The sequence below is a fragment of the Rutidosis leptorrhynchoides genome, chromosome 4 (genome assembly GCF_046630445.1).
Source record: "Rutidosis leptorrhynchoides isolate AG116_Rl617_1_P2 chromosome 4, CSIRO_AGI_Rlap_v1, whole genome shotgun sequence".
In the NCBI taxonomy this organism is placed as follows: Eukaryota; Viridiplantae; Streptophyta; class Magnoliopsida; order Asterales; family Asteraceae; genus Rutidosis; species Rutidosis leptorrhynchoides.
This window is the reverse complement of record NC_092336.1, coordinates 48981636-49003933: the sequence shown is the minus strand read 5'-3', so window position 1 is coordinate 49003933 and position 22298 is coordinate 48981636. Positions and strand designations below refer to the sequence as shown.

The 22298-nt window shown below is 37.4% G+C and overlaps 1 long non-coding RNA gene across 2 annotated transcripts; it reads right to left on the bottom strand.

Moving 5' to 3' along the window:
- Nucleotides 1-18929: 18929 nt before the first annotated feature.
- Nucleotides 18930-22047, bottom strand: LOC139840138 (uncharacterized). Of its 2 annotated transcripts, XR_011757248.1 has the most exons (4): nucleotides 21605-22047; nucleotides 20656-20773; nucleotides 19771-20044; nucleotides 18930-19059 (listed from the first exon to the last, which is right to left on the bottom strand). It is a non-coding gene; the product is annotated as an uncharacterized lncRNA (long non-coding RNA). The 2 variants fall into 2 exon arrangements; XR_011757247.1 differs by having other exon boundaries at nucleotides 18936-20044.
- Nucleotides 22048-22298: the final 251 nt, after the last annotated feature.

Sequence of the window (22298 nt, the reverse complement as noted above, 5' to 3'; positions counted from 1 at the left end):
TTTTTGTTGGAAACTATATATTTTTAACATATGAATATTATGTGATATATTAATCTCTTAACGTGTTTGATATTATGTGATAGATGTCTACCTCTAGAACAAGTCCCATTGACTCACCTAATAATAATGAAGAGTCAAATGTAAATTGGAATGATTCATGGACTGATTCACAAGTTCCCGAAGAGGAACCGGAAGAAGAGTCGGAACCGGAAGAAGAATCGGAACCGGACGAAGAATCGGAACCGGAAGAAGAATCGGAACCGGTGGGGGAAATAATAAAACGGTTAAGTAAAAGAGAATCCTCAACCAACCGACCAAGGTTAATTATGGTCAATGGTGTTTCCGCGAAGGAAGCAAAATATTGGGAGGATTACCAATTCTCCGATGAATCGGATTCCGACGAGAATTCCAATGATGTTATAGAAATTACCCCAACTGAATTTAAAAAGGCAAAAGAAAATAATAAGGGAAAGGGCATAAAAATAGAGAAATCTAATTCCAACCCCGATGAACTTTATATGTATCGTCAACCCCCGAAGTTCTTAAGTTGTAACAATGACCCGGGAACCTCTAAACCACCAGGTTTTTCTAAACCAATGTGGACAACGACGGCTCGTATTAGGGGAACATCATATATCCCTAGAAACTTGGCAAAATGAACCAAAACCGAAGAAAGAAACGAGCGAGTCGGAATAAGATAGTTGTATTCGTGTGGTGTAATATATGTAATATAGTGTTCTTATGCTTTATGATATATGTAAAAATTGCTTGTATTAATAAGTATTTTTTTTATGAATCTAACTCTTGTCTATTTTACAGTTTAAAAACACAAAATGGATAGACAACCCAATATTTTAAGAGACCTACCCGGAGTCATGATTGATGAAATCTTGTCTAGAGTCGGCCAGAATTCCTCGGCACAACTATTTAAGGCGAGATCAGTTTGTAAGACATTCGAAGAACGTTCCAAGAATGTCTTGGTTTATAAGAGACTTTCGTTTGAAAGATGGGGGATATCACATTGGGAAACCCATAAGTTACGATGTGTTTACTTTGACGCATATATTGCGGGGAACCCAAATGCTATTTTACGCAACGGGTTAAGAAATTATTTTGACTCAATATATCCGAATATTGGACTTCGTGATTTAGAAAAAGCGGCTTGCATGCAACATAAAGAAGCATGTTATGCTTACGGATTAGTAATGTTCGCTTCTCACCAAAGTGAGAACAAGAACATCGGGCTACAACTATTAAACAAAACGTTTCCACAAGTGACGGAGTCGGTAATTGGGGTAAGAAATGAGGTTTTTAGATTATTACGGGACTGTTGGACATTACGTAACCCTCGTCCCTTTGACGACGTTACAACACGCTGTCTTGTCAACGGCCATAACGGTTATGTTGCACAAGACCAAGGATGGGAAGTAGTCCTAGTAAAACCAGAATGCATGACTTGTTTCTGGACGTATGAATTACGTGTCTTTATTGCCTTTGCTGAACGACTTGTGTACTAGCTAGAATTATCTTCACAACTATCTTGTATCAAAGTTATTGTGTGCTATATTTCATGCTTTATGTAAAATAAGCGGTATTGTAAGTTTGTAAAATATTGTATAAAAGTTTGAACGCGAAATATTATTATAATCAGTTTTTCATATAGAATTGTAGTAGTTGAATTGTATATTAGCTACTAAGTATGAACTTAACGGGTAGGTACTACCCGAATTTAAACTTATAAAACGCTAATATGAAGAAAAAGCTTTTATAAATGAGTTCATATTATGCTACGAAATACTATTAACTACTCTTAATATTCTGTATGATTAACTTGTTCCATTTGACTATTTTGAAGGAAATGGCACCGACTACTCGACACACTGTGAATATGAATGAAGAGGAATTCCGTACTTTTCTAGCTTCAAACATAGCCGCAGTATAGGCTGCGCTACATACCAACAATAACCTTGGATCTAGCAGTACAGGAAATCGTGTAGGATGCACCTACAAAGAATTCACTGCCTGCAAACCTTTGGAATTTGATGGAACCGAAGGACCGATAGGATTGAAACGGTGGACCGAGAAGGTCGAATCGGTGTTTGCCATAAGTAAGTGTACTGAAGAGGACAAAGTGAAGTACGCTACGCATACCTTCACAGGTTCTGCGTTAACATGGTGGAATACCTATCTAGAGCAAGTGGGACAAGGCGATGCGTACGCACTACCGTGGTCAGCATTCAAGCACTTGATGAACGAGAAGTACCGTCCCAGAACCGAGGTCAATAAGCTCAAGACAGAACTTAGAGGGTTACGAACCCAAGGATTTGATATTACCACGTACGAAAGACGATTCACAGAATTGTGCCTATTGTGTCCGGGAGCATTCGAAGATGAGGAAGAGAAGATCGACGCGTTTGTGAAAGGATTACCGGAAAGAATCCAAGAAGATATAAGTTCACACGAGCCCGCCTCCATACAACAGGCATGTAGAATGGCTCACAAACTAGTGAACCAGATTGAAGAAAGAATTAAAGAACAGACTGCTGAAGAGGCCAATGTGAAGCAAGTCAAAAGAAAGTGGGAGGAAAATGGTGATAAGAATCACCAATACAACAACAACATCAATCGCAACAATTATCCCAACAATCGCAACATCAATCGCAACTACCACAAACGGCCCAACAACAACAACAACAACAACAACAACAACAACAGCAGCTACAACAATCATCCCAACAACAATAATAACCGCAACAACAACAATCAGAAGCAGCTATGCCAAAGGTGTGAAAAGTATCACTCGGGGTTCTGCACCAAATTTTGCAACAAGTGTAAAAGAAATGGTCATAGCGCGGCGAAGTGTGATGTCTACGGACCAGGGGTTAACAGAACGAAAGGAACAAATGGTGTCGGAACGAGTAATGGCGGAGCAAGTAGTGTCGGAGCAAGTTATGCCAATGTAGTTTGTTATAAATGTGGAAAACCGGGCCACATTATTAGAAATTGCCCGAACCAGGAGAACACGAATGGACAAGGCCGCGGAAGAGTTTTCAATATTAATGCGGCAGAGGCACAGGAAGACCCGGAGCTTGTTACGGGTACGTTTCTTATTGACAATAAATCTGCTTACGTTTTATTTGATTCGGGTGCGGATAGAAGCTATATGAGTAGAGATTTTTGTGCTAAATTAAGTTGTCCATTGACGCCTTTGGATAGTAAATTTTTACTCGAATTAGCAAATGGTAAATTAATTTCAGCAGATAATATATGTCGGAATCGAGAAATTAAACTGGTTAGCGAAACATTTAAGATTGATTTGATACCAGTAGAGTTAGGGAGTTTTGATGTGATAATCGGTATGGACTGGTTGAAAGAAGTGAAAGCAGAGATCGTTTGTTACAAAAATGCAATTCGCATTATACGAGAAAAAGGAAAACCCTTAATGGTGTACGGAGAAAAGGGCAACACGAAGCTACATCTTATTAGTAATTTGAAGGCACAAAAACTAATAAGAAAAGGTTGCTATGCTGTTCTAGCACACGTCGAGAAAGTACAAACTGAAGAAAAGAGCATCAATGATGTTCCCATTGCAAAAGAATTTCCCGATGTATTTCCGAAAGAATTACCGGGATTACCCCCACATCGATCCGTTGAATTTCAAATAGATCTTGTACCAGGAGCTGCACCAATAGCTCGTGCTCCTTACAGACTCGCACCCAGCGAGATGAAAGAACTACAAAGCCAATTACAAGAACTTTTAGAGCGTGGTTTCATTCGACCAAGCACATCACCATGGGGAGCTCCTGTTTTGTTTGTCAAGAAGAAAGATGGTACATTCAGGTTGTGTATCGACTACCGAGAGTTGAACAAACTTACCATCAAGAACCGCTACCCACTACCGAGAATCGATGACTTATTTGATCAACTACAAGGCTCGTCTGTTTATTCAAAGATTGACTTACGTTCCGGGTATCATCAAATGCGGGTGAAAGAAGATGATATTCCAAAGACTGCTTTCAGAACACGTTACGGTCATTACGAGTTTATGGTCATGCCGTTTGGTTTAACTAATGCACCAGCTGTGTTCATGGACCTTATGAACCGAGTGTGTGGACCATACCTTGACAAGTTTGTCATTGTTTTCATTGATGACATACTTATTTACTCAAAGAATGACCAAGAACACGGTGAACATTTGAGAAAGGTGTTAGAAGTATTGAGGAAGGAAGAATTGTACGCTAAGTTTTCAAAGTGTGCATTTTGGTTGGAAGAAGTGCAATTCCTCGGTCACATAGTGAACAAAGAAGGTATTAAGGTGGATCCGGCAAAGATAGAAACTGTTGAAAAGTGGGAAACCCCGAAAACTCCAAAACACATACGCCAGTTTTTAGGACTAGCTGGTTACTACAGAAGGTTCATCCAAGACTTTTCCAGAATAGCAAAACCCTTGACTGCATTAACGCATAAAGGGAAGAAATTTGAATGGAATGATGAACAAGAGAAAGCTTTTCAGTTATTGAAGAAAAAGCTAACTACGGCACCTATATTGTCATTGCCTGAAGGGAATGATGATTTTGTGATTTATTGTGACGCATCAAAGCAAGGTCTCGGTTGTGTATTAATGCAACGAACGAAGGTGATTGCTTATGCGTCTAGACAATTGAAGATTCACGAACAAAATTATACGACGCATGATTTGGAATTAGGCGCGGTTGTTTTTGCATTAAAGACTTGGAGGCACTACTTATATGGGGTCAAAAGTATTATATATACCGACCACAAAAGTCTTCAACACATATTTAATCAGAAACAACTGAATATGAGGCAGCGTAGGTGGATTGAATTATTGAATGATTACGACTTTGAGATTCGTTACCACCCGGGGAAGGCAAATGTGGTAGCCGATGCCTTGAGCAGGAAGGACAGAGAACCCATTCGAGTAAAATCTATGAATATAATGATTCATAATAACCTTACTACTCAAATAAAGGAGGCGCAACAAGGAGTTTTAAAAGAGGAAAATTTAAAGGATGAAATACCCAAAGGATCGGAGAAGCATCTTAATATTCGGGAAGACGGAACCCGGTATAGGGCTGAAAGGATTTGGGTACCAAAATTTGGAGATATGAGAGAAATGGTACTTAGAGAAGCTCATAAAACCAGATACTCAATACATCCTGGAACGGGGAAGATGTACAAGGATCTCAAGAAACATTTTTGGTGGCCGGGTATGAAAGCCGATGTTGCTAAATACGTAGGAGAATGTTTGACGTGTTCTAAGGTCAAAGCTGAGCATCAGAAACCATCAGGTCTACTTCAACAACCCGAAATCCCGGAATGGAAATGGGAAAACATTACCATGGATTTCATCACTAAATTGCCAAGGACTGCAAGTGGTTTTGATACTATTTGGGTAATAGTTGATCGTCTCACCAAATCCGCACACTTCCTACCAATAAGAGAAGATGACAAGATGGAGAAGTTAGCACGAGTGTATTTGAAGGAAGTCGTCTCCAGACATGGAATACCAATCTCTATTATCTCTGATAGGGATGGCAGATTTATTTCAAGATTCTGGCAGACATTACAGCAAGCATTAGGAACTCGTCTAGACATGAGTACTGCCTATCATCCACAAACTGATGGGCAGAGCGAAAGGACGATACAAACGCTTGAAGACATGCTACGAGCATGTGTTATTGATTTCGGAAATAGTTGGGATCGACATCTACCGTTAGCAGAATTTTCCTACAACAACAGCTACCATTCAAGCATTGAGATGGCGCCGTTTGAAGCACTTTATGGTAGAAAGTGCAGGTCTCCGATTTGTTGGAGTGAAGTGGGGGATAGACAGATTACGGGTCCGGAGATTATACAAGAAACTACCGAGAAGATCATCCAAATTCAACAACGGTTGAAAACCGCCCAAAGTCGACAAAAGAGCTACGCTGACATTAAAAGAAAAGATATAGAATTTGAAATTGGAGAGATGGTCATGCTTAAAGTTGCACCTTGGAAAGGCGTTGTTCGATTTGGTAAACGAGGGAAATTAAATCCAAGGTATATTGGACCATTCAAGATTATTGATCGTGTCGGACCAGTAGCTTACCGACTTGAGTTACCTCAACAACTCGCGGCTGTACATAACACTTTCCACGTCTCGAATTTGAAGAAATGTTTTGCTAAAGAAGATCTCACTATTCCGTTAGATGAAATCCAAATCAACGAAAAACTTCAATTCATCGAAGAACCCGTCGAAATAATGGATCGTGAGGTTAAAAGACTTAAGCAAAACAAGATACCAATTGTTAAGGTTCGATGGAATGCTCGTAGAGGACCCGAGTTCACCTGGGAGCGTGAAGATCAGATGAAGAAGAAATACCCGCATCTATTTCCAGAAGATTCGTCAACACCTTCAACAGCTTAAAATTTCGGGACGAAATTTATTTAACGGGTAGGTACTGTAGTGACCCGAACTTTTCCATGTTTATATATATTAATTGAGATTGATATTTACATGATTAAATGTTTCCAACATGTTAAGCAATCAAACTTGTTAAGACTTGATTAATTGAAATATGTTTCATATAGACAATTGACCACCCAAGTTGACCGGTGATTCACGAACGTTAAAACTTGTAAAAACTATATGATGACATATATATGGATATATATATAGTTAACATGATACTATGATAAGTAAACATATCATTAAGTATATTAACAATGACATATGTAAAAACAAGACTACTAACTTAATGATTTTTAAACGAGACATATATGTAACGATTATCGTTGTAAAGACATTTAATGTATATATATCGTATTAAGAGATATTCGTACATCATAATATCATGATAATATAATAATTTAAAATCTCATTTGATATTATAAACATTGGGTTAACAACATTTAACAAGATCGTTAACCTAAAGGTTTCAAAACAACACTTACATGTAACGGCTAACGATGACTTAACGACTCAGTTAAAATGTATATACATGTAGTGTTTTAATATGTATTCATACACTTTTAGAAGACTTCAAGACACTTATCAAAATACTTCTACTTAACAAAAATGATTACAATTACATCCTCGTTCAGTTTCATCAACAATTCTACTCGTATGCATCCGTATTCGTACTCGTACAATACACAGCTTTTAGATGTATGTACTATTGGTATATACACTCCAATGATCAGCTCTTAGCAGACCATGTGAGTCACCTAACACATGTGGGAACCATCATTTGGCAACTAGCATGAAATATCTCATAAAATTACAAAAATATGAGTAATCATTCATGACTTATTTACATGAAAACAAAATTACATATCCTTTATATCTAATCCATACACCAACGACCAAAAACACCTACAAACACTTTAATTCTTCAATTTTCTTCATCTAATTGATCTCTCTCAAGTTCTATCTTCAAGTTCTAAGTGTTCTTCATAAATTCCAAAAGTTCTAGTTTCATAAAATCAAGAATACTTTCAAGATTGCTAGCTCACTTCCAATATTGTAAGGTGATCATCCAACCTCAAGAAATCTTTGTTTCTTACAGTAGGTTATCATTCTAATACAAGGTAATAATCATATTCAAACTTTGGTTCAATTTCTATAACTATAACAATCTTATTTCAAGTGATGATCTTACTTGAACTTGTTTTCGTGTCATGATTTTGCTTCAAGAACTTTGAGCCATCCAAGGATCCATTGAAGCTAGATCCATTTTTCTCTTTTCCAGTAGGTTCATCCAAGGAACTTAAGGTAGTAATGATGTTCATAACATCATTCGATTCATACATATAAAGCTATCTTATTCGAAGGTTTAAACTTGTAATCACTAGAACATAGTTTAGTTAATTCTAAACTTGTTCGCAAACAAAAGTTAATCCTTCTAACTTGACTTTTAAAATCAACTAAACACATGTTCTATATCTATATGATATGCTAACTTAATGATTTAAAACCTGGAAACACGAAAAACACCGTAAAACCGGATTTACGCCGTCGTAGTAACACCGCGGGCTGTTTTGGGTTAGTTAATTAAAAACTATGATAAACTTTGATTTAAAAGTTGTTTTTCTGAGAAAATGATTTTTATTATGAACATGAAACTATATCCAAAAATTATGGTTAAACTCAAAGTGGAAGTATGTTTTCTAAAATGGTCATCTAGACGTCGTTCTTTCGACTGAAATGACTACCTTTACAAAAACGACTTGTAACTTATTTTTCCGACTATAAACCTATACTTTTTCTGTTTAGATTCATAAAATATAGTTCAATATGAAACCATAGCAATTTGATTCACTCAAAACGGATTTAAAATGAAGAAGTTATGGGTAAAACAAGATTGGATAATTTTTCTCATTTTAGCTACGTGAAAATTGGTAACAAATCTATTCCAACCATAACTTAATCAACTTGTATTGTATATTATGTAATCTTGAGATACCATAGACACGTATACAATGTTTCGACCTATCATGTCGACACATCTATATATATTTCGGAACAACCATAGACACTCTATATGTGAATGTTGGAGTTAGCTATACAGGGTTGAGGTTGATTCCAAAATATATATAGTTTGAGTTGTGATCAATACTGAGATACGTATACACTGGGTCGTGGATTGATTCAAGATAATATTTATCGATTTATTTCTGTACATCTAACTGTGGACAACTAGTTGTAGGTTACTAACGAGGACAGCTGACTTAATAAACTTAAAACATCAAAATATATTAAAAGTGTTGTAAATATATTTTGAACATACTTTGATATATATGTATATATTGTTATAGGTTCGTGAATCAACCAGTGGCCAAGTCTTACTTCCCGACGAAGTAAAAATCTGTGAAAGTGAGTTATAGTCCCACTTTTAAAATCTAATATTTTTGGGATGAGAATACATGCAGGTTTTATAAATGATTTACAAAATAGACACAAGTACGTGAAACTACATTCTATGGTTGAATTATCGAAATCGAATATGCCCCTTTTTATTAAGTCTGGTAATCTAAGAATTAGGGAACAGACACCCTAATTGACGCGAATCCTAAAGATAGATCTATCGGGCCCAACAAGCCCCATCCAAAGTACCGGATGCTTTAGTACTTCGAAATTTATATCATATCCGAAGGGTGTCCCGGAATGATGGGGATATTCTTATATATGCATTTTGTTAATGTCGGTTACCAGGTGTTCACCATATGAATGATTTTTATCTCTATGTATGGGATGTGTATTGAAATATGAAATCTTGTGGTCTATTATTATGATTTGATATATATAGGTTAAACCTATAACTCACCAACATTTTTGTTGACGTTTTAAGCATGTTTATTCTCAGGTGATTATTAAGAGCTTTCGCTATCACATACTTAAATAAGGACGAGATTTGGAGTCCATGCTTGTATGATATTATGTAAAAACTGCATTCAAGAAACTTATTTTGTTGTAACATATTTGTATTGTAAACCATTATGTAATGGTCGTGTGTAAACAGGATATTTTAGATTATCATTATTTGATAATCTACGTAAAGCTTTTTAAACCTTTATTGATGAAATAAAGGTTATGGTTTGTTTTAAAATGAATGCAGTCTTTGAAAAACGTCTCATATAGAGGTCAAAACCTCGCAACGAAATCAATTAATATGGAACGTTTTTAATCAATAAGAACGGGACATTTCATATTATACTTTTGGGTTGTCTTGTATTTGAATGAATGTTGATTGCATCTAGTGTTGAATTATTTAATCGTTATCCTCTTAGCATAGCGCTAGGATAAAAGATGACGTGCACGGCCCTTGTTAAACAGTTGATTGTTGGTACTTGGTTACCCCTTCAAGCGATAATTGTGATGCTATAGACAATTGCGGGATAAATTATCTGAATGTTGTGTTGCATGATTGGAGTTGGTCGTAACAGAAAGGGTTAGCATTGACTTAGTGACGGTGAGTATTTAAATTAATGATTTTCGCTTATAGGTTGGCAGATGAGAAAACTAATGAACCTTGGTAATGCTTGTTATCTTAGGATCTGTTTTGGTGTAGCTACCGGTGTGACCAATTGTGTTGGTATTTGTTACCTGTGACCCGTGTTGGCTATGACTTAGTAGATTCCGAGGACGGAATCTCTTTAAGGGGGGTAGATTTGTAACACCCTCGAAGCGGGCCTAGCTGTTAGATTACTATTTTGCCCTCAGATTGTGTGGTGTTATTAAATACTTTTATTTTTATATTATATTTATTATAAAATAATGATGTGGTTAGGACCAGTTTGTGACAAGGGTCACAGAACAGGTTTGTTTATTTAATTTGGACTTTGTTTGGGTCACCAAATGAGATACGAAAGAATTCAGATAACTGATAAATACCCGTGTGTTGTGATGTATGGGTTTTTAACCCTTAAGTGTGTAGGTGGGGAGAATTATCTTCATTTTTCTAGATTCTTCCCCAAATATTACTTCCGTACGTTCATCTCCATCTCACCAAACCCTAATCATCAAAACTTGTTCTTGGGCTCAAATTGATCTTAGAATCGTGTTCTTTGTTGTCTACTGATTCTATCAAGGTAAGAATCACAAGTTTTCATGCTTTAATCTTCAAGAAAATGGAGTTATTGTGTAAGTTTTTACAAAGTGTGTAATTTGGGTCAAAGTGGTTAGATTTGATGTTGTTTGAGTCCAAATCTTGTGAGTTTATGTTTCTACATGGTTAGTGTCTTTGATTTGGTCAGTTTTGAGGACGTAATCGAGCTCTAGAGCAAGAATTGGTCGATTTTGGGTGAAACCCGTCACTTTGTTCTTCAGCTTCTGCAGATAAACACAGTCGGCCGACTGTCTCTTGACCATCGACCGACTGACTCGACCATCGACCGACTGACTCGACCATCAGCATAGTGTGTCTGTGAGAGACCATCGACCGAGTGTCTAGACACTCGGCCGAGTGAGTGTAGACAGTCGGCCGACTGTCTCTGACAGTCGACCGAGTGTCTTTGGCAGTGTAAAATTTTACCAAGTGTTGATTTTTTTTAGCCGTTATGCTGCCCGTTTGTATTTTGATGATCATAATATTATAACTAACTTGTGAGTATTGTTTTCAGGTGATACAGACGAGGAGAAGACTCGGTGACATTAGACTACCGAGTGATGTCTGTATCGGTGAGTGGGACTAACTGGAGTATATAGTATATAGAAGCATGTTATATTATGATTGCCATGCTTGTTAGATATACTTATTATTGTGGTTAGTTAGTACTTGTGATGACTGCATGTTAGTTGATGCTTGTTTGCTGGAGCCCAGTGCGTCCCTATTGTATGGTAGCCTCGGTAGAAGAGATCAACCTGCGGGTTGGGTTCCTCATGTGGTAGCCTAGACAATCGTGGTGTATATATATGTGAATGACGCGTCCGTCGCGTGTGGATTATATATATACAACACGGTGGTGGAGGAACTTCTGGTAAGCCCCAGTCCGATCAGCTGGTGGTTAATGGTCTGGCCGAGCCGCCAGAGTCTCTGTAGACGGCACTTGGGTGATGTTTGTGTGTTAGACTTTGTGACATGATTAGTATGACAGTTCCTGTATACTATTGCATGTAGTTAGTTACACTCACTTAGCTTCGTGCTAATCCCCCACATCTTCTTTGCAGGTTATGGATTTGTTGTATGCTAGTTATCAGGGCGAAGATGGGATGTTGGAAGATATGTTTGACAAAGCCGGAAACTCTGATGTCGCATCTTTTCTATTAAAGTTGTATTTACATTTTAATATAACACCCGGTCGTTTATTTATTAACGTGTTATCATTAAGTGGATTATATATGTATATATACATTTTTAACTTATGTATTAGTTAAATTGGTCTTCCGCTATATAAAAAAAAATCTGGGGTGTTATAGAATTAAATCCAAAGGTTTTGAGAGAATTTGTTATTGGAGCCTAATGTGTGCCTAATTAAATGGATTTCATGTTTAGTCGCATCATTGGCCAATAGGTGGTGAAGGCATGATCCGGAAAGGAACCATACCACTTCTTCAGATTGGTTTACACTTTATTGTTCTCTATTTAATAATTACAATTGTTGTAAGTATCCTTGTGTCTGCTTATTTATCCATGTGTAAAAACTTAGATTTCATTATCAATATGTCTTTATGTATAAAGCTACTGATGTATAAAGCTACTTACTTAAATCATCACACTTTCGATAACACTCATAGAATAGTGCCCGCGAAATCGCGGGCCTTAATATATAATTTATAAAGTATGTTTAGACTTGCATTTACGGATTTATTTTCTATCCTTTGCTCAACAACTATATAACAATATTCTATGATTGTGTCCGTTACTAAAAACCACGCAAATAATATAATGTTTCACATTAAGTACTTTCTAAATAATACTTGTTTGGTCCCATAAAGTAGCCCCGCGAATTCGCGGGCATTAAACAAGTAAATATATAATATGAATATACTAGCTATTAAGAGCCCGTGCGTTTCACGGCGAATCTTAAACAAATTATCTGGAAACACATATGGTATTTAAATTAACGGTATAATAAAGAGAGTATCACAAGTATTTCTGTGGATGAAATAAACATAATTAGTTTCAGTCTTTTTTTAATTTACACAAAAAACATAGATTAAGGCTACTAATTTCGATATTAACAAAAGACAAAACCCATGACCAACAGTAGAAAATTTATATGTAAGTACATCAACTAAAGTGCATAAGTGAAACATTGTTTTACACAAAACGCAAATATTAAGTGATGCAGGAGCATTCGATGATGGGCCTGGTCTGAACTCAGTTATTGGGCCACTCACTTTAAAGGCATTTTTCAACAACTTGGATTTTGGGTCCAAGGGATAGTAGCAGCATGACTCGATTCTTGAAGGATAAGCCGAAGCAACTGGAAGTTGTTATGCATTTAGACTCCTACTTATCTTTAATTTCTTTTCATGTTTATCTTTTAGTTTGTTAGCTATTTAGCACGTACAATTGTATGTGGAGAAACTCAGTTATCCTTTTTTCTAGTTTTCATCAATAAACAAAACCGTGAAGGTTTCTTGCTAGCCGAGAAGGTTAGTTGTTGCTAAACCGAGAAGGTTTAGTCGTTTATCTTATTATTATTTGTTCAGCACGATCTTAATTTCATTATTTGGTATCAGGAGTCCAGGATGGCTGAACAACAACCTCGTCGTGGTGCTTACCGATCTGTTCGAATTAGTAACCCTGATCCATATGTTGAAATCGAAAGGCTGCAGCAACGAATCGCAGAATTGGAGATGAATAGCCATCGGGAAGATGAGGATTCCGGGTCTGATTCTTCTCTTGGTCGTTGCGAAGAAGACAGAAACCCGTTCGCTGGCCCGAGGGGTTATCGTAGAAGGCATGATGATGATCCTTTACGTAGTATTAGGATGAAAGTAGAGATTCCCGAGTTTAATGGTGCAGCACATCCCAACGATTTTCTTGATTGGTTGAGCACGGTGGAACGTGTATTTGACATCAAGGACATTCCCAAAAAATTGAAAGTGAAGCTTGTTGCTCTTAAGCTCCGGAAGCACGCTTCACTTTGGTGGGACCATGTTAGGAAACAACGGGCTCTTGCTCGCAAATCCAAAGTTGAAACATGGGACAAGATGAAGAAATTAATGCGGGATAAATTCTTACCCCAAAATCACAGACAAGAGGCTTTTGTCGAGTACCATAATTTCCGCCAACAAAACCTTTCCATGGAAGAACATATTCACGAATTCGATAAGCTACGCATGCGCTGTGATGTCAACGAAGAAGAAGAACAACTCATTGCTCGATTTCTAGGGAGTATTAAACCTGAGATTGCAGACATCGTTTGTTTACAACCTTACTGGACTTATACAGATGTCTGTCGTCTTGCATTAAAGGTCGAGAAGCAACTGAATAAAGGGAAGGCTCGATCCCCTTTTGTGCGAAATACAAACCCGCCAAAACCTATTGTCTCCCCTACTGACAAAAATAAAGGGGGCATTGGGACTAGCACACCACAGCGAAATACAAATAGCAGACCTCCTAAATGTTATAAGTGTCAAGGTATGGGGCATTATGCCCGCGAATGCCCCAACAAACACGTTAATACCGTTTGGGATGATTCTGAGATCGTGAACTATCAATCAGACGAAGAACAGGAGGATAACAATTTTGCTCAGGAGGAAGTCGTGTACCCAGATAAAGGGGAAGCCTTGGTCATACGGCATGTGCTTAACAACACTACTTCACAACCTACTGATAATTTTTTATGGCTTAGAAATAATATTTTTCGGACTAAGGTCACAACAAAGGGAAAGGTTTGCACAATGGTTATTGATGGTGGCAGTTGTGAGAACAGTGTTTCCAAGGAAATGGTTGACAAATTAGGTTTACAAGCGGAAATCACCCGGAACCGTATCAGCTTACATGGTTGAAGCGAGGCGCGCACATCAAGGTTACTAAACGATGTTTAGTGAAGTTTTCTATTGGCCAAAAATATCATGATGAAGTTTGGTGCGAAGTGATCCCGATGGATGCGTGCCACCTCCTCTTGGGACGCCCGTGGCAGTTTGACCGCAAGACAAAACATGACGGGTATCGCAACACATATAGTTTCTTTAAAGATGGTGTTAACATTGTCCTTGCCCCATTGGACACGAGGCAGACTGCAGAAACCGAACCTACCCTTTTCCTGAATAAGGGTGCCTTCGAATTGGTCACCAAGATGAACCCATTAATATTTGCTTTAGTTATTCAAGAAGGTAACACGATAGTTAGTCACACTCCACCCGAAGTGCAACCATTACTCACTGATTTTCGTGATGTCCTACTCGAAGAGATTCCATCGGGCTAACCACCGATGTTGGACATCCAACATTGCATTGACTTTATTCCGGGTGCCTCTATCCCTAACAAACCAACATATCGTATGAATCCCAAGGAGTTTGAGGAGCTCCAACGACAGGTGACCGAACTATTGGACAAGGGGTTGATACGGGAAAGTATGAGTCCGTGTGCCGTGCCCGCTTTATTAGTTCCGAAACAAGGGGGTGGATTTCGAATGTGTGTTGATAGCAGGGCAGTGAATAAGATCACCATTAAATATAGATTCCCCATTCCTAGGTTCGATGATCTTATAGATCAACTACATGGCGCCACGGTTTTTTATAAGATCGACTTGCGTAGTGGCTACCATCAAATCCGTATGCGGCCGGGCGACGAGTGGAAAACGGCTTTTAAGACGCAAGATGGTCTCTATGAATGGATGGTGATGCCGTTTGGTCTCTCGAATGCGCCTAGCACATTCATGCGCCTCATGAACCAGGTTTTTAAACCTTTTATTGGTCGTTTTGTCGTTGTTTATTTTGATGATATTTTGATATATAGCAAAACCACGGAACAACACTTGCAACATCTTCGTGAAGTGTTTATAGTACTTCGGGAACAGCAGCTATACGCAAATGAACAAAAGTGTCATTTTTTGACCAACGAGGTGTGTTTTTTGGGCTATGTCATTTCGGGCGAAGGTATTAAAATGGATGAGGCCAAAATCGCAGCCATAACAAGCTGCCCAATTCCTGCTAATATTCATGAGACCCATAGTTTCCACGGGTTAGCCTCATTCTATCGGCGTTTCATTAAGAACTTCAGCTCCATCATCGCACCTGTGACAGAATGTATGAAACAAGGCCGTTTTGTTTGGACGCAAGCTGCCACTGATGCGTTCAATGAATTAAAATCCAAGGTAACCCAAGCACCGATTCTAGCGTTACCTAATTTTCATGATGTTTTTCAGGTTGAGTGCGATGCATCCGGAGTTGGGATTGGGGGTGTCTTGAGTCAAAATAACCGGCCCATCGCTTATTTTAGTGAAAAATTGAACGAGGCACGCAGAAAATACTCCACCTATGATAGGGAATTTTATGCGATAGTCCGTACTTTAGAGACATGGAGGCATTATTTGTTACCTTCTGAGTTCGTGTTGTACTCTGATCATGAATCTTTAAAGTACATAAACGGTCACCACAAATTAAGCCCTCGTCATGCTAAATGGGTGGAATCATTACAAGCATTTTCTTTCGTTATAAAACACAAAGCAGGCGCACTCAATCAGGTTGCAGATGCCTTGAGCCGAAGGCATACTCTCTTAGGCACCATGCATATTCGCGTGACTGGTTTCGATGCATGGAGGTCACGGTATCAGGATGATCTGGATTTTAAAGATACATGGCTTAAATGTTCACAAGGTACCTTCAAGTCTTTTTTTATCCATGATGGTTACTTGTTTAAGGGACGTCGACTTTGCATTCCCAGGGGGTCACTCCGTGATGCTATTATACTCGAGAGTCATGGAGGTGGTTTAGGGGGACACTTTGGTGTGAACAAGACTCTAGCATTAATCCATGATCAATTTTTTTGGCCCAACATGGTGAAGGACGTTAACAGGATCATTGCTCGCTGTCGGATAAGCCATATCGCAAAGACTCATGGCACTAATCATGGTTTGTATACTCCCCTGCCTGTTTCGAAGGGTCCATGGGAGGATATTTCCCTTGATTTTGTATTGGGTTTGCCTCGAACACAGCGTAATAAAGACTCAATTATGGTGGTGGTCGATCGTTTCTCGAAGATGGCACACTTTGTCCCATGTCACAAGACTTTTGATGCTAGTCAGGTTGCCCGTCTCTACTTCGCTGAGATTGTTAAACTCCACGGCATTCCTAAAACTTTAACCTCAGATCGAGACGTGAAGTTTGTGAGTCATTTTTGGCGTACACTATGGGCTCGTGTGGGATCTAAATTACAGTTTAGCAGCTCTCATCATCCACAAACTGACAGTAAGACAGAAGTAACTAATCGCAGCCTGGGTAATATATTGCGAAGCTTGGTGGGTGATCACCCTAAACAGTGGGATGTGACACTACCACAAGCGGAATTTGCATACAATCGTTCAGTTAACAGGAGTACTGGTCGCACCCCTTTTGAGATTGTCTATGGGCGTAATCCTATTACACCACTAGACTTTTTGCCCCGAGCTTTACCGAATGGTGATCATCAAGATGGTTTGGATCAAGCTGCACATATTCAGTCCATCCATCAACAGGTTCGTGACCGCATAGTGCAACAGAATGCGATTTACAAACAAACAGCAGATGTTCATAGAAAGAGAGTTGTGTTCAAAGAGGGTGATCTTGTGTGGATTCACCTACGTAAAGAGAGGTTTCCCGCGGGTCATTTTGGGAAGCTTAATCCACGTGCTGATGGTCCATTTCGTGTTCTCAAGAAGCTTAACGATAACGCGTACAAGATTGAGTTGCCCGGTCACTATAATGTGTCGGCTACCTTTAACGTTGCCGATCTTTCTCCTTATGTCGGTGACGACGTCGCTGATTTTGACTCGAGGTCGAGTCTTTCTCAAGGGGGGAGATTGATGCAGAAGCATTCGATGATGGGCCTGGTCCGAACTCAGTTATTGGGCCACTCACTTTAAAGGCATTTTTCAACAACTTGGATTTTGGGTCCAAGGGATAGTAGCAGCATGACTCGATTCTTGAAGGATAAGCCGAAGCAACTGGAAGTTGTTATGCATTTAGACTCCTACTTATCTTTAATTTCTTTTCATGTTTATCTTTTAGTTTGTTAGCTATTTAGCACGTACAATTGTATGTGGAGAAACTCAGTTATCCTTTTTTCTAGTTTTCATCAATAAACAAAACCGTGAAGGTTTCTTGCTAGCCGAGAAGGTTAGTTGTTGTTAAACCGAGAAGGTTTAGTCGTTTATCTTATTATTATTTGTTCAGCACGATCTTAATTTCATTATTAAGGCTACATAAAGCCGACATGTTTAGTGTTTATCCTGCAAATATATGTAAAATTGTTGATTTTTAACATGAAAAAAAAAAAGAATCTACCTAAACAACAACCTTGTGCAGTGTCTTCCATCTTGTAACATAACAACCAAACGTTTGCTTCGTCAGAATTCAATGAGACAGTTTCCACCAACGCAGTATCCATTTGATTTGACAAACTTAGTCCAGCCAGACGCCACATACAAATTTGGTCTTTTCTTCTTTGATTCCTTTTTTAGACCCTATTTATGAATAACTTTTCGGAGATCATAGCATTCATATTGACCGCCATTTGTTAGTTCCAGAATTTGAACGAATTCATCCGGACGTTGCCACAACACAAGAGTATTCAAATTTGATTACAATGGTTAAATATTTTTGGTTAAATATTTTTAGATTAGGTGCAATAAACAATTAACCTTATAATATGTAACCTTATAATATGTAATTACAAATTATCTTCATAATACAATTACTATAAAGAAACCCTTCATTATTGATTGATATAGTCTCATAAGCACCCAAAAAGCAAATCGAATCGAACCCACGTACAAATTGAGCAAACATGACTATTGCTAACTCAAAAACAAACAAAATATGTGATATAACCTAAGCACAATTTAACAACCTATGCATAATTTACCAGTAGTGATAAGTGGAAATCCAAAATACTAAAGAGAAGTATTTACGTTTATAGTTGTTAAATCAGTAACAGACATATAAAGTCATTTTTTCGTGTTAAAGTTACCTATAATACAATATTTTACAACTGTAGGGGATATTAGAAATCAAATCCTATAATATAGTATAGCATAGATAGATACATATTCACCACCCATGATTCCACATTATTTTTCTTCTTTTACATAGCCCTTCTGTCCCACTTGACACAAGCAAGAAAGTACCTTTTTTGTTCGGGGTTATATTTTATATCCATTGCAACATTACACCCAGTAGCCTATGTTAACCAAGCACGTTGATTAAGCACTTTGTCTATATGATGATGATGATGATGATGATGATGATGATGATGATGATGATGATGATGATGATGATGATGATGATGATGATGATGATGATGATGATGATGATGATATGCATACTTGACCACGCTAGCTTCTAGAGTTGCACCACCTAATTCAAAATAGGGTCCTCCATCTTACAGGCTTGTACTGCTATTTGTCCTTAATTTAGCAACATTAGCACCCGAAGATCAAAAAGGAAGATGAGTTAGCCATCAAATTAGTTGATCATCAATGACACTAATTTTAGATAAACATTATACTTCATAAAAAATGTGCTAAACGTTACCAAGTCTTAAATATTTACCTAATAAAATTTTGAAGACATCAAACTTGGAATTTGAAATTCATAAAGACATCAAACCCATGGACTACTACACTTTGGGTCTTGCCTTTCTAAAAAAACAAATTTAAAAGATAAAGACATATGTAATCGATTTAAAAGATAAAGACATCTGCACATTCTTTAATTGGTCCTATTTTATTTTAATAACCAAAGTCTCTCGAAAAAAACATGAAAGTATGCATATAAATTAATAGAATGTAGGTGACTTCTAACAGGCGTCCCTTTCAACTATATATATGACCCGCCTGAACGAAAACACAACCCAAGGCAATTCGTTCAAGATTAAAGACCATTGTCTTGACAAGACATATATTTTTAAGTTCAAAAGATATTTTTAAAATTTTCAGATCACACGTTCTTAACTAATGATCAAAGATATTTTTGTGGTCTTCCACAAGGGCACGTTGCCATGAAACTTTTTTAGACTCAAATGACAAGAAAAATATGCAGATATGCTAATAGAAGATAATGCTAAACATTATGTCTAGTACTTTAAGAATATGTAATTAAATATTCTAACAACATACCTTTTTAAAATCGGATCAAAAACATAAATCAACTCACAGGAGAAGGTTTATTCACTCAAGCGTGTTGACTGTAATTTAAGTTATGGAGCTAGGGTTATATAATTGATTCTTGAAATGGTTGCTGGTGTGCTAACCACGAAATAAAAATAACGCAACACCATTCTATAAGCTCGTGAAACTTAATTTAACACAAACAAAGATGCCCATATAACCACATCAGAGATGCAATCACAAGTTGAAGGGAGTTGATACGGTGTCCGTGAAACCTCGTCAACTGCAATTCATAGTTACAAATGAATCTCATCAAAGCATACATACTTCAGCACTTAAATATCAACATACCATCAATCATAAATGAGATGTGGGTCACAATCATTAATTATATAGTTTGTAAAATTTGGGTCACATACTTCAACCAAGACCAGCTCCTTGAATATGCTCAGTCCATTGTGGGTCAAAGCTAAGTATCGAGCTTAACATTTATCTTTGCGCATTTGAATTTAACAATAATTTAATGAAACGTATATGAAGGGGATAGTTGAATTCAGAGATCTTAAACTCACCCAATCATCCTATTTGTATGTTTGGACGAGAATAATTCAAAGTGAAGTATATAATTATAACTATAACTAAATTTGTGAAAGTCGTGTTCATGGCTTAGAAGAGGCAATGCAATAACAGTTGTGTACCTATGAAAATCAACAAAAAATTTGAAGATGGCTACAGCAGATGATAATGAGGTAATATACGTCTATAATTGATTAAATAAACCATGTTAATTGCTTTTATTCCTCTATACAGGTACAACAGATGATAACTAAATTAGTAATGAAAGATCAAATAACCAATTAACATTGGGGAAGAATATTATAAAGAGAGAATAACCTGATATGAAGAAGCAGTTAATGAATAAGATTCTAAATAATCAGCCTGACATGAAATTCGGTGAAACCATCAAACCTACAACGAATCGGAGATATTGATACGAACTCAAATCCAAACCCTGTTACATATTAAGGTCATAAAGTCATACACTGTTAGCAACATGCAGTTGATACATAATAACATGTAACCAAAATTATACAATGGATTTTCCCTTCACTACACTTGCTACCTACTACTGAGTAACATATTACTGATTAAAAGCCTCGATCAACAGCTATCGTCCTCTACACATACAACTTGAGAAGAACGAAATGGCCTTTTTAGTAAAGCGACTTCCTAAAGAAGAACTTAAAGACGTAATTGAGGAGGACTTGATTCGAAAACCTATAAAGGGTTTCAACATAATTTGTATTTCAATTGGAAACATAAAAATATGTTTTTTTTTTTTAAATCACGCTTGGATCATATACATCCCCAGCTATTCTATTGGTTAAATTGTGATCACTTTTTCCCACTTTCATAAATATCATGTCTTAGAGGTGGTTTATCACGATTGTGTTACAACAAAAATTATCTGAGTACAAAAAAATCCTTAATTGAAGAGATTAAAAGCATTAAAAGGCCACACTTTGCGAGACCTTCAAACTCGTTCACAACTTGTTTTACCCTTTTTTACTCACCAAAACTTATTAAATTTGCCAGATAGAGACGCCCCCCCAACCCAAATTCGTAAGATGAATACCAAAACCGGAAAACAAACTATTGTCCCCTAATAACTCCGACCATCAATCAAATAAGAGTAATATTTCCATGTATGTATTTTAGCAGCAGCACGCCAAGAAGTAAAAATAAAAACACAAATTGCAGCTTGTTTTCCAGGGCTAGTAACAATCAACATACCAATCCATTAGTAAATTAAGGGTGTGTAAAAAAGGGGGAGAAAACTTACATGAAGAAACGGAATTTAAAGCCAGGAAAATCGAACGGGACAGGTCCTTTCGCATTGATTGCTCAATCGCCGAAATCTGGTGGGAAAGATCGTACAATTGAAAAAGCAATACTCCGGCAGTGACTCTACATGACGCGTCTGGGCACGGATTCCGGCAAGAGCAGTCGGGTTTTGATCGTAGGTTGATTCCGAGTTAAATGGTAATAGTGGTGTATCCTAAAACCTAAAGATTAATTGTTGATTTACCAATCAAGCTTTTGGTGGGTTTCGGTTTCCAGGAAGAGATAAAGTGGGGAGAGAGATGTCTAAGGAAGATTGATTTAATTTTTAATTTAATTTGGTTTCAATTACGTGGTGTTTCTCAGATCGATTAGGCGAGGCAGTTAATTCTGGGTTAATCTTGGAGTAACACGATGGTATGTGAAGAGAGTAAGAGAAGACGTTGTTTGGTAATGCCATGTGCAAATTTGGTTTATTAAAAAAACTTTTAATTTGCAGAAAAATCCACGTGGACCGAAGTTCCTGATTTTTTGGTCAGTCTGACACATAGGATTTAAAATTCACGCTTTGTAAATTGGAAGGAAGGAAGGAAGGATAAAATGAGTAGAAGATAAATTTCGATTACTGTACGGTTATTTAGGGGTGTGTGTTTGATTTTGTTTTCCTTCCAAAATCCTCAAATGTCAAACTATTT